This window comes from Musca domestica, unplaced genomic scaffold, assembly GCF_030504385.1.
Source record: "Musca domestica strain aabys unplaced genomic scaffold, Musca_domestica.polishedcontigs.V.1.1 2, whole genome shotgun sequence".
NCBI lineage: Eukaryota > Metazoa > Arthropoda > Insecta > Diptera > Muscidae > Musca > Musca domestica.
The window spans coordinates 25,325,631-25,337,908 of record NW_026712249.1 but is presented as its reverse complement, the minus strand read 5'-3'; the positions used below and the strand labels follow the sequence as shown (position 1 = coordinate 25,337,908).

At 37.0% G+C, this 12,278-nt stretch overlaps 1 protein-coding gene across 8 annotated transcripts in view; it reads right to left on the bottom strand.

Annotated features, from left to right (window-relative positions):
- The window catches only part of LOC101891519 (proton channel OtopLc), a 153,406-nt gene extending 144,303 nt beyond the window's left edge, over positions 1–9,103 (bottom strand). For 2 of the 8 annotated variants that reach the window (XM_011292651.3, XM_011292652.3), the window contains exon 1: positions 7,505–9,103. The gene's annotated coding sequence lies outside the window, so the exon portion shown is untranslated. The remainder of the gene's footprint in view (positions 1–7,504) is intronic. The other 6 variants (XM_011292655.3, XM_011292656.3, XM_011292654.3 and 3 more) reach the window with 5 other exon arrangements.
- Between the last annotated feature and the right edge of the window lie 3,175 nt (positions 9,104–12,278).

Genomic DNA, 12,278 nt, shown 5'->3' with positions numbered 1-12,278 from the left:
TGACGGCGGAAAAGTGACAATGACACCTTATTTGATACCATGTTGTACAACAACCACCCACCATCGCATTTAATTAAGTGCCAAAGCTTAGAACTTAATCTGCAAGCACGTTTTCGGGAGGGTTTGAAAAGAAAAATGTTATTTGAATTTAACAAAACAAGTGAAAAGGACAGTAGACTTTCTGAGCAATGTTCTCAGAAAATATCTATGAGCAGACCTTCTAGTCTTTGAAAGGGAGAACTTTCAGCAAGGTGAACTTTCAGCCTCTGTATGTGAATACCTTTCTGACTTCTATATGTGGACCTACGAGTCGTCTAAGAGAGAGAAAATTTTCTCTTTTTTCTGAGGTCTTATCAACTTTTGTGAGAGAATTTTTATCTGTGATATCTTCTACTTTCTAGTATTTAATTATAAGACCTTCTTGTATACCTTACAATATTCGTGAGAACAGATGATATTCCAGTTTCTTGTGATATCTTCTTTCTTCATAGAGAAGACCTCTTGATCTTCTGACAGAAGATCTTGCAGGCTTATATGGTTCACGATACCTTGCGATCTTCTGTGACAAGATATTCTCGTCTTCTGAGGGTAAGCATTATGATTTTCTCTTCTGGTACTGTCTTCCCTAAAAAGATCTATTGCGAAAAGGCATTCTGGTCTATGATCTTCTAAGAGAAAGTCTTCCTGTCTTCTACGAAGTCTTCCTGTCTTCTACGAGAAGGTCTCCTGTCTTCTACGAGTAGGCCTCCTGTTTTCTACGAGAAGAACTTCCTGTCTTCTTTGAGAAGACCTTTCAGTCTTCTATGACAAGATCTTCCGGTCTTCTATGACAAGAAATTCTCGTCTTCTATGAGAAGACCTTCTCGACTTTTTTGACAAGTCCTTCACGGCTTCTATGAGAAGCCTTTCACGGCGTCTATGAGAAGCCTTTCACGAAGTCTATGAGAAGCCTTTCACGGCGTCTATGAGAAGCCTTTCACGGCGTCTATGAGAAGCCTTTCACGGCTTCTATGAGAAGCCTTTCACGGCTTCTATGAGAAGGCTTTCACGACTTCTATGAGAAGCCTTTCACGCCTTCTATGAGAAGCCTTTCACGGCTTCTATGAGAAGCCTTTCACGGCTTCTATGAGAAGGCTTTCACGGCTTCTATGAGAAGGCTTTCACGGCTTCTATGAGAAGCCTTTCACGGCTTCTATGAGAAGCCTTTCATGGCGTCTATGAGAAGCCTTTCATAGCGTCTATGAGAAGCCTTTCATGGCGTCTATGAGAAACCTTTCACGGCGCCTATGAGAAGCCTTTCACGGCTTCTTTGAGACGCCTTTCTCGGCTTCTATGAGAAGCCTTTCACGGCTTCTATGAGAAACCTTTCTCGGCTTCTATGAGAAGCCTTTCTCGGTTTCTAAGAGAAGCCCTTATCGGTTGCTATAAGAATCTTTTCTCGGCTTCTATGAGAAGCCCTTCTCGGCTTCTATATGGAGATCTTCTCGGCTTCCATAAGAAGACCTTCCGATCTTCTACGAGAAGACCTTCCGCTCCTCTACGACAAGGCCTCCGTCTTCTCCTTCTAGCCTTTCTCCTTAAATGTTTTAAGCTTTCGTTATGTGTGGTATCACTTTTTTACAGCTTTGATTGATAGGCTAGATATCTCGAAATCGTATCGCCTTCATTTGTATTTTTTTTTTTTTTTGTACCCGTAAAAGTCTTGTAACACCTTGCTTTCGTCATTTTTCAGAATTCATTCATAGTTTCTTGTAGCTATTTTTTGTTGTTCTTGTAACAACTGCCAATTGTATTACCATAAATGAACAGAACAACATTTAAATCACGTTAGACGTTCGCAGCTGTAGGTATGGCGTTTGAGTTGGCTGCTAGGTCGGCATCAGCAAATGAAATGTGGATTGTTGGCATTGTTAGGCAGCCAGTCGACCAGCCGGTCAGCCGACAAGCCAAAACCGTGTGTGGTGGGCTTCTTGTACTTGAAATGGCAACCCCCACAACTGGAATTATTTTTATTTTAGCTATAATTAGCTTCAATTATTTTTAATTATTCTAGATTTTGTTTTAAAAGAATTTTGAGTAAGATTTCATTAAGACCAAATTTGAGAATGGAAATTTTAAGAATTGAGGCACTGTACAAAAGTCACGGTTTTATTTGACAATTTAAGTGATTTTGGCTTTTCCACGAAGCACCGAGTTTACAGCTGATGTTATAACAACAAGAAAACGTGTTAAGCTATTGAAAAGTTCTTGTCTTCTTTTATGGTTGGCAAAAGGAAAAAACTACTACATCACCTTTTGTTTTATTACACAAGAGTTACAGGTTCATTGACTGGTGGCTTCCTCCAAAAAAACGGGAGTAGTTTGAAGAATAACATCATCATTATCATCAATCATTTAACAGGGCCAAAAGGAAAGAGGATATGAGAGAAATAAAGGAGGACGCTTCAGCCTTTAAACAGATGTGACCTTTCGGCCCACTGCATTTTTCGTTTGGCTTAAATTCTCCTAAAAATACACGTCCAATGCTAAAAATAGTTATAAACTGCCAAAGCACGTGCCATCGCCACAACTTCTTTGGCAGCATTAGAAAAAAGTGCAGAACATGTTTGCCTGTTTTTTTTCCTCGTTTCATTTTTCCATACCCGTGCCAAAAAAGGCTAACACAAGGGAATCCAAAAGCCTGAAACGGCCAAAAGAGATACAACAGCAAATGCTCTAAACCGGAAAACGTGAAGGTAGGCATAACAATTGACTGGGGGAATCTTCTTCTAACTTTTATGGACAAAGAATGATTTCTTTGACCTTTTTTGTTTTATGAAATTTGTGGTTTAAATTTATTTAAAAGGAAATAAGGTTTTGGGAAATCTGCAAGAGATTTAAGTGGAAATATAGGCATTTTTATATACAGGATGCGATAAAACTCCAACAATTATTTGAACATTTGTGAAGGCAAAACTGGTTTAAACGGCTCATGTACATTTTCTTTTAATGCAAAGGAAATTTCCATTTCTTCCTTTAAATGGCGACTGATAATGAAATTTGATGAAGATTTTTTTGTCTTTGATGTCAACGTTCTAAAATAATGCCTTTTAGGAGAATTTTGCCTAAACTCACACGAAGTACGGTTTTAACACCAAAACGTCTTCTTTGATAATTATGGATTCCTAGCCTTTAGGTAAGATTTAGATTTTTGATGTCTTCTAGGACCTATAGTAGGATTTCAAGTCAAATAATTTTTTGGAATAATTCGACTGGCGATGTTCTCGCTTAAAGGTTTTTTCTATCATATTTCGAAAAAAAAATTTCCAAAAAACCCCCTTGATGACTTGCTTGAGGGCTGCAATTTTCGACCAAAATAATACTCGTCTTTATACCCTACACCATGGTATGGAGGGTATATTAAGTTTGTCATTCCGTTGGTAACACCTCGAAATATACATTTTAGACCCCACAAAGTGTATATATTCTTGATCAGCATAAAATTCTATGTCGATTTAGAGATGTCCGTCCGTCCGTCCGCCAGTCCGTCTGTGGAAATCACTCTAGCTTCCGAACGAAATGAAGTAGATTGATAAAATTTTACTCAAGGGTATATTATATCTGCAGAACTTTTGATATTGAAAATAGGCCATGTAGGTCCACGTTTTGGTATAGCTCCCATGCAATAGTACATCCCGATATTCGGTTTTTGATGATGCTGGAGACATTATTCACCGGAATTGTTTCAAATTTCGTATTTGAAGTTTGAAATGAATACTACAGCCTATGACAGAAAATTGACTGTGCAGGTCCACGTCCTCGTATAGCCCCCATATAACGTTACCTCCCGTTATTCGGTATTTTGATGATTTTAGCTGCATTATTTACCGATTTTTGGAAAGTTTCGCATTTGAATATTGTAATGGTTTATGACAAAAGCTACCTATGCAGGTACATGTCGTCGTATAGATCCTAATGTAACAGCCACATTCGGTATTTTTAAGATTTTAATAGAATTTTTAACGGCTTTTATGGTTTTCAAGAAATGCTAAATTCGTTCCAAATGGTGGAGGGTATTCAAAGTTCGACCCGGCCGAACTTACAGCTTTTTTACTTGTTTTAATTGTTCATTTCCTCCTTAGCTTAGTACCTTTCATATGCAAATCGCAAGAAATCGCATAAATTCTAATTACCCACCCCGTTCCATTTGCTCAACGAATTGCACCTACCCCCCACGAATTCTAAGCCTATTTTGCTCATTTTGTATTTCCATATGTCGTTGCCGTTGTTGGATATTTTATTCGCTTTCATTTTCTCGGCCATTGTTGGAAATAATGGAAAATGTATTAGAAACCTAGAAAAGATATACCGAGAATTAGAATGCAAAAGACGTTTGTTTTTCCCTCTGTCACCTCCACCCGCAAGTAGGAGATGGAGAAAAAGACCCATTAATTGCTAAGCCAGTTTATGAAATTATTTGTTCATGTCTACTCTCCCTGTTGCCACAAACAATGGAATAGATTTCCATTCTATTCGAATGACTCCCTCCCAGTTCCATTGTTATATTCCTAGATTGAGATTCTTTTTCCTCCGACTGTCGCTATCAAATGCAGACATGCCATTTTTTTTTTGCCCGCATCTCCTACAACAATGAGTTCCTTTTCTACATGGGAGTTAAATTTTCATATATTTATTCTCCATTTAGAAAGTTTGAAGTAGGAGGCTGGGTAGGTTGCACCAGTTGCATGAAGACATACATATACCTTCATTGTTAAGTAATTTGAAAAGATGTAGCTCCTCATAGCATATTGACAAGGAGAAGTGGTATTTAGAGCATCACATTGTTGTTGTTGTTGCATTTGTATGTGTGAGTGTACATAATCCTTAGTTGTCGTCGTCGTCCTGACAACAAAAAGGTAAGTAAATACCACTGCATCCTAAGGGCAATGCAATCTGTTGAGCGATTTGACTTTACTTGTGAAATTTCACCTCTTCAATGGACTTGAACTTATTAAATTAGAAGAGTCACCGGTCAGCGGATAATGAAGTGGGAAGAATATGTTCCCGGAATGTGTGTTAGAAGGATGTTTAGGAGTTGAGTAAGAATGATGAATGCTCTTAACCTATAAAACTCCCACAATTTTAAGATTCTAGCTTTAGGATTTTATTAATCAGTTTCCAATTCGTAAAATTCTTCAACCTTTACACTAGGCCACAAAATCAATTTTTTTTTTCAAAATTTAGAGGCAAAATCTATGAAATTTGAGCTGAAAAACGAAGAAAAGTGCATCGGCGTTTTCAAAGTTTACATTGCAAATTAACCTTAATAGGGGTGGTATGTCCCTCCCCCCTCCTCTACCAATTGTTATACCCTCAGCCATATGGCTAATTACACCCTCAGAGAGGGTATATATCATTTGATATGGTCAAAACGTACCTAGTCGAAATAACTGTTTTAGACCCTAAGTTTTATTGGACCAAATCCGTTTCAACGATAATCCGATTTTGATCCAACTTTGTAAAACCTAATATTTACGTCAGTGCTAGGTCAGGTGAGAAAATGTACAATATCGGTCCACTGTATCAAATACCTACCACAACTCTTATAAAATGTGATGTAAGTGTCCGATTGACTTTCAATTTCACAGCTCCCAATAATTTTATTAACCCAAGGTCTGGTGCTAAGATGAAATATATCGGTCCACTCCTTCTGGTACCTCCCCCACAAAAGGTCGAAATGGTCACAAAAATATATTTCCGATTTTTTCCAACTTTGCAAATATTTGCTTCAGTACTAGGTCAGTTGCGAAAATGGACAATATCGGTCCAATCTATCAAGTACCTCCCACACAAATGGTCAATTTTTTAATAATTATAACTGTTATGAAATGTGATGTAAGAGTCCGATTATCTTCAAATTTAACACATCCCAATAATTTTATTAACCCCACGTCTGGTGTTGAGATGGAATATATCGGTCCACTCCTTCTGGTACCTCCCCCACAAAAGGTCGAAATTTTGAATAATCATTAAGTTTATAAAACGGGGGAAAACATCCGATTCCATTTAGACTTGGCACATCTGAATATTTCTATCAACACAGGATCTGTTATAAAGGCGTTAGAGATTGGACCATTCCTTTTGGTATGGGTGAAAACGCTCAAAGACAGCCGAAGAAATAAGCATCCAACTCTTTTCAAATGTCACACATACAAACATTTTTGCTAACGCAACATCGGTTGTGATGATAATATACAGGGTGAGATGAAAAAACTGCAACCAACTTCAGACTGCTGTCATTTCTAACCCACTATTCCGACAGCTGTTAAAATTATTCCAGTGAAAGCTCATTATATTGTTTACAAGGAAATGTGCACCTTCGGTTGGCCACCAGAACTCAAGCGCCGGCCATGTGGGCCGCCATAACAGCCGATGGTCGCTCCCCTCTCGTATTAATCAACTGTGGCATCAGAATAAATGCCGAATAATATCACGAAAATGTTCTGGAGGGTGTATTAAAGCATTGGGCACACAAAAATTTTGGCCGCAGACCTTGGACATTCCGACAATACTCAGCGCCATCGCACTCAGCACGCGCCACCCAAGAATGGTTACAAAATGAGGTTCCTGGCTCCATTTCCAGCGCACAATGACCACTAAAATCTCCGGATTCCAATCCGTTGGACTATTGTGTCTGGAGTATTGTGGAAAGCAAGGTTGACACTAAAAAATACCAAAGTGTCGATCACCTCAAGCAAGCGCTTCGCCGAGAATGGGCCAACATATCGCAGAGCACCATTCGGGCAGCGTTTGAAGGCCATAATTCGTGCCAAAGGTGACCAATTCGAACAAATCTAAACTTATTCTAAAATTTGATGCTATTTCCGACATTTAAATAAAATTTAAAAAAAAATTAAAAATTATGGCGTTTGACATTGTTACAATTTTTTTATCTCACCTTGTATATTTGTGAACCCCTTCTTGTACCTCACAATTTCCAATACTTTTGATGTGTCAGAACTTGCGAAACAAGTCAGCGATGTTTGTATCAACCAGAAACTTGAGATGAATATGGAATTTATTTAGCATAAAGTTGGATTTTCTTGTAATTTTGCCCATTCCAATATTTTTATCTGTATTATATGAAGTATTAAATTGGAATTCTTCGGTCGACTATATCTGGTAACTCACGCACCTTTTAGAATTTACGCACATTTAACATTTTCTAAAAATTATCCCATATCTCATATAAAGTGAGGGAAGTAACCGATATAGACCAAACCTGAAACCTCGTAATATTTATATCATAATTATTTATGTCCAGTACGAAATGGACAATATTAGCCAATTCCTTGGGTGATTCGACAATTTCAATAATCATAACAGAAGTCAAAATAAATTTGAATGATCAAATATTGGCATCTGTCGGCAAATCCAACTGATACTTTTTGACTTGTCTTATTTATATTTTGGAAATAAGTTTCTTAAAATTAACTCAAAATACAAACAAATCATCGGTACTCACTTTATTGTTGATAACCAGTTAATGATAAGTATTGTCCAATGGATTCAGGCAGTCTCTGATGTTTTTGTCTAATTTTTTTTAGGTTTACCAAAATTGGTTTAGCACGAAAAAAAATGTTTTCAAAATAAATTTTAGAGATGACTTAATTATTGTCAAATATTAAGATATAAAAATTCTTGCACGCACTTTTTTGTATTTATACACGAAATTCATCAATCAAAATCAAATTCACAAGCCAATCAAAAGAGAACACCGAACGAAGAGACACCCGTTTTTTTGGCAGTGATGATGGCTACTCTGTTAGTTAACACACATGGGGCACACATACACGCGCACACACGCGCTTTAATAATAACGACCTTCTTGGTGGGGTGTAAGGACGATATTGCAACGAAGAATCCTTTGCTACGTTGTTTTTGTTGTCGTCGTGATTACCTTTTTTGTTGTAAGGCCGTCGTTAGAGGAAATACCGGTTGTCGTCGTCGTCGTGGTGGTTGTTACGAATATTATTTTGTTGTTGTTGCGACTGTTGCTATAAATTTTGTGTATTTTGTTGTTTTTTTTATTTTGCTTTTTTTGGTTTGTTTGTTTATTTTTGGTCCTTCACAATGAACTCAAGAACGTCGTTATAGACTTTGCAAACGTTGAACAAGTTAAAAATACTGATGGTTTCGGTGAGTGAATGTCGTCGTAGTATTGGCGCGTTATCCTTTTATCCTGGTGCACAATGCTGGCTTTGATTTGCTGTTATATATTTGAGGATCTCTCAATAGTTGTTGTTGATGACAGGATATTTTTATGTTTTGCCACTGATTTTGGTCGCACTTGACAGACACACGCCGCCGCCGCCACAAATCGCAAAAGGTGTGAGACAAATTTCATAGACACAAAGGACACCAATAAAGGACTTTGGGATACGGTTTTGAAGAGTTAAATTTGGCGTTTTATTTTTATGAATTTAATGGGGAACAAAATTTTTTGATTGTTTTCTCCTCTGATTGATTTTAGAAAAATTCCTATAAAACAGACTTGGTTTTTTATGGCACTTTTGGATTATTTTGTTTTATTTTATGATTTTCATTATTCAATTCAATGTAGTTTTGATATTCTTTTCAAGTTTATTGTTATTATAAAAAATTTCCGTTTTTGATATGTTTTTTCTCTGAAACTTCTTCCCGTTGCTGTTTAGCCGAATTTCTCAAGGAAAAATTTCCGAGGAAAAATTTCGCCAACTTCCTTTTTTTGTGTGGGGGGATTTTGCACTTTTCTTTCGCACACCGTAAAAAACACCTCCAGCTAACACTCGTGCCAAAACGAACACTCACACTCACATCCGCATTTAAACTCTGTTTCGGACACCGATTTGATTCGAATCTCAATCTAATGATTTTTACTGCAGTGTCACACTCTCTTCTAGACGGGACTTATTTCTTTCTTCTTCTTCTTCGCTTCTTTTTGCTTTGCTTTCTTTTATTTTGGAATATCTCAAACGTATTATTTGGCTTCTTCCATCGTTCACAACAATTCGATTCAGACTGATTGGAATAACAGCTAACAGATAGCCAGCAAGCCAAAGTTATAGCAGAATCAAGCAGACAGCCAACAAGCCAGCCAGCCATCCATTCAGGCAGTCAGTCAGCTAAGCAGCCGAGCGTAAAGCGTCGCATAGTATTATGGAAGCCAACATGAGCAGACCATCAACCAAACACTCGTATTGACGCAGCTGTTGCTGCGGTGGGCAGCGCAGCTCCGTGTTGCTGTCCTATCGTCACATTTATCGTATTATGCCGCATATCGTAATGTAACATCATCAGACAACACAAACAACAACAAACATCAAACGACGCACTCAACTCCAAAACATTAGACAATAGGGTTGCCAAGTTTGAAAGAAAAACTGGGATGTGCAAGTACGGGATATGAGAGAAAGGAAGGTCCAATTGGAATTGTCAGCCGATTTGACTAAAAAAAATACCCAGCAGAGATTTTTTTAGAAGATTCGGAAAAAAACTAAAATCCAAATCCCAGAAAATAAAACGACCATTAAAATAGGTGTGAAGGGTAGTAGTTTTTATATTTTACCAAAAGCGTCTTACAAACGAACAACGCTTGCAAATCTATTCCAGAAATGCAAGGATATACAAGTTTTTACTGCGATAACCGAATCTTTCTTTATGATAACGAAAAAGAAAGAAAAATTTTAGATTCTTGCAGGTTCTGCAACGGAGCAATTATTAACAAAATGACTGGTCTGTTAAGAGTGTTCATAGCGCATCTTTTTATTTTACGATCATTTTAGTCTCAGTGGGTACGCAAATAAGCTGAATTGTCAATTTTGAAGTGAAAATAAGTAACAAGCATTGCAAAATGGATGATTATTTCGGATTTAATATTTGTTTTGCTTAGTCAAAACTTTGACCCTTTGTGAGGAAGGTACCAGAAGGAATGGTCCGATCTCTACCATTTCTATAACAGATCTTGTGTTGATAGAAATATTGAGATGTGTCAAGTCTGAATGGAATCGGATGTTAAATTCGCGTTTTATGAGCTTCGTGGATATTCAAAAATTTAACTCTTTCTGGGGGAGGTACCAGAAGGAGTCGAGGTATCCCATCTTAACACTAGACCTTGGTTAAATAAAAAGTTTGTGATGTGTGTAATTTAAAGGGAACCATATGCTTATTTCGGATTTCATGATCTTTTGGGTTATTCAAAACTTTGACCCTTTGTGTGGAAAGTACCAGAAGGAATGGTCCGATATTTACCATCTTCATAACAGATTTTGTGCTGATGAAGATATTGAGATGTACCAAGTCTGAATGGAATCGGATGCGTATTTCGCGTTTTTTGAACTTCATTGATATTCAAAAATGGGGGAGGTACCAGAAGGATTGGACCGATATATGCCATTTTCACACCAAACCATGGTTTAATAAAATATTGTGATGTGTGTAATTTGGAGACAGTCGTAATCTTAAATCGGATTTTATAAGAGTTATAATTATTTCAAAATTTGATCCTTTGTGGGGAGGTACTGGATGAAGTGCACCCAAGTTGTCCACTTTGTACCTCACCTAGCACTGATGCAAATATCGGATTATCCTTTCTCTTTCTGTGCAGTGAAATATTTTTTTGGAAATTTTTGACCTTTTGTGGTCGAGGTACCAGACAGAGTGGACCGATGTTGTCCACCTCTGAACCCGATCTAAGTTTCAAAATAATATTACGATTTGCGATGTTTGGACCAAATCGGATACTCCCTTAGAGAGTTTTCGTGCGCTCCAGCCAGGTCGGATGCTGACATAATACAAATATCTAACCAAAGTAAAGAACACTAGACTTTTTAGGATTTAGAATAATTAGATGAAACAATACAATAGCGTTAGAAACCGTGCTCTTACAGATTTCTTGAAAAATAATGGGATTCCAGAAATATTTTAATATCTATTAAAACAGTATGGCAACATATATGTATTTTTCCTTCCGATTTCTTACTAATATTGGTATTCTTTTTGTAATTGTAATCATTTCAAATAAGCATCTCTGCATTTTCTGTAACTCAACCTGTCAAATTTCACTGCATAAGAACGGGTTCCCTCTCTGATATGTGTATCCAATGAATTTGTCAAAATTTATGACAATGCAATGTTGTCAAATTAATAATTTTGAAAAAAATACTTTCTTAATTATACCATGGTTATAACTAAAGTCGTTATAGTTGTCTCACACATCTTTCTTTCACAATTTCGATTCAATAAATAGAAGAAGAATAAATTCAAGCAATGACATAAGAGGACTTTAAATTCAGTCATAAGAAACAAATATATGCAGAGTTAGCGCAAAAACTTAAAGTCGCATGGAACATATTAATTTTGACATACATTCAAAAAAATCTATTAATCCTTACCGATACGGATAAATAGACTCAACTATATTACATTTTTTCTTTGGTAGAATTATTTATTTTATACAACAACGACAATTGTGAGTAATGGCAACCCTACTGCCAATATTTATTTCGGTAGCAGTGGGTGGCGTAAATGGTGGTTGCAATGTTTTGGAGTCGAGCAGAGCACATGCCAAATAAACAAAAACAACCAGGGAAAAAACAATATCAAAAATACAAAATAACATAAATGGGCAAACAAAAGCATACGAACGCATTCGTCACAAATCGTGTACGTTGATGTTGTTTATGTTCTTCTTCATCTGTGTATCTCTCGGTGTTACACCCCATTTAGCGCCACTCATTTTTTGCGGTCGGCATTGCTGCCACTTCGGCTCTCTATTTTCCGGTTTGTGTATTATGCCGGAATACGTGATATCGTAGAAAATGTCAGAATATAACGTAAGTAAATCGAAGAGCAACGCATAGAGGGCGATATATCGTATAGCAATGTATGTGTATCGTATGATTCGCATGTACCGTAAAAAAGAGGTGGTGGTGAGTAATTTTTGTGTTCTTGTCGTGGTGTATTGTTTGAATTCGCTTTTTATTAATTTCCCATTTCCACCACTTTGAAATGACCATCATTTGCTGAAGCCCCAAAGTATGCTACAAATTTTTAACGCTTTGCGGCATGTATAATTACCACCCATGGCGCGTTTTTGTTTGAGGTTTTAAGTGCGCCGTTATTCATCGTACATATTTGGCAATGACGATTGCCATAATAATTTTAATGCACTTTTACCTCGATTTTATGTTGTTGCTTTTTTTGCATTTTTTGCACTTTCTTAATAATTGGTCATATATGGAAAATGCTACGAAATGAGT